The following is a 1,225-nucleotide window of genomic DNA, read 5'->3' as shown; positions in this document are numbered from 1 at the left end:
GGGGGGGGGTGTTGCCATTCATAGGTTTAAAGTTAAGATGCATGAGTTAGTAGTGAAATCAATTTATAAGATGTTTATTTCTCTATGCATTTTATATTTTAAACTTCTTTAGGTTATCAATTTTATATTCTTATTTTGGACTGATACTCCTATCAAAAGGCTTTTACTTTAATTTGGTAACCTTACATCAAACTGGACTGCTATGTTCAGTTCAATGAACATGAGACTTTCTCTGCGCTGACTTCTTAGACCAAAGTGCCACAGATTTTCTTGCCTGGCACTCCTTAAATGTCTTTCTTCTCTTAATTGTTCTACTGTTTTCTTTGCCTTTTCATTGATTGATATGTGTTGCCTTTGTATGTGGGGCTCTGCCTTACTCCAGCTGATGTAAATCTTTACTTCTCTTCCTTTTCCTTACATTAGATCACATTTTAGGTCCAACTTTCTCACTTTATCTTCCTGGCTTACTCCAGACTTTGTATAACTTCAGTTCCTTACTCCAGAATATCAAAGATCTTTAGAAGATCTTATATTGTAATACCCTTTTTGAGAATTATCTTTCCTTCCCAGGCTGTGGATTATACTACCAATGACAATATTTTGACATTAACCTGCTATTTTAACTCACATAACGTTGGACRTTATGCAGCTGGTTTCAGATTGTAATCCCTTTGGGACAGGACTGAGCCTTTCTTTGCTTTTCATGTAATACCAGAACAGTGATGAAGCTTTAATAATATTAGTGATGGACTGTTCCTTTCATCTTCAATTGGAACCTCACAGCAAGTCAGTGGAGTTGCAGTGGGGGTGCATTACATTCCTATTTGAAAAGTCATTGTTTTATGTCTGCTGTTTTGAGATTTCTATGTCTATTTTGTTTAATTATTTGTGTTGCACTAATCAGGTGAACAAAATAAAAGACTTGCCACAGCATGCTGTGAAGCATCAATGTATCTGAGGTTTTTATTTTGGCACTTTTGGGAGGATGAGAAATCCATGCTTGATGTGTGTTTGAATTTCAAAATCCATATCCTTTTTCTTAGAAACAATTCTCTCATTTATGTTTTCTTCTTGAAAATACACTTTCCTACAAATGACCTGGGAAAATAAGAGATAAGGCTTTGAGGTCTACTTACAGGTTTCCTGTAAGCTATTTATTTTTTTTCAATCAAAATTGAGCTTCCTCCAGAATTTTGTATATCTTTTCATCCACAGTACCTTTGGG

At 35.0% G+C, this 1,225-nt stretch overlaps 1 protein-coding gene across 2 annotated transcripts in view; it reads left to right on the top strand.

Annotated features, from left to right (window-relative positions):
• The window catches only part of LOC146601065 (phosphoserine aminotransferase), a 45,991-nt gene extending 45,042 nt beyond the window's left edge, over nt 1-949 (top strand). For both annotated transcript variants that reach the window (XM_085313518.1, XM_085313513.1), the window contains one exon: nt 1-949. This exon is cut by the window's left edge and continues 885 nt beyond it. The gene's annotated coding sequence lies outside the window, so the exon portion shown is untranslated.
• The last annotated feature ends 276 nt before the right edge of the window (nt 950-1,225 follow it).

Source organism: Rhea americana, unplaced genomic scaffold (assembly GCF_003343005.1).
Source record: "Rhea americana isolate MKP2758 unplaced genomic scaffold, rheAme1 scaffold_11, whole genome shotgun sequence".
Taxonomy (NCBI): domain Eukaryota; kingdom Metazoa; phylum Chordata; class Aves; order Rheiformes; family Rheidae; genus Rhea; species Rhea americana.
The sequence above is the reverse complement of the archived record's forward strand: the minus strand, read 5'-3'. Positions and strand labels throughout refer to the sequence as shown.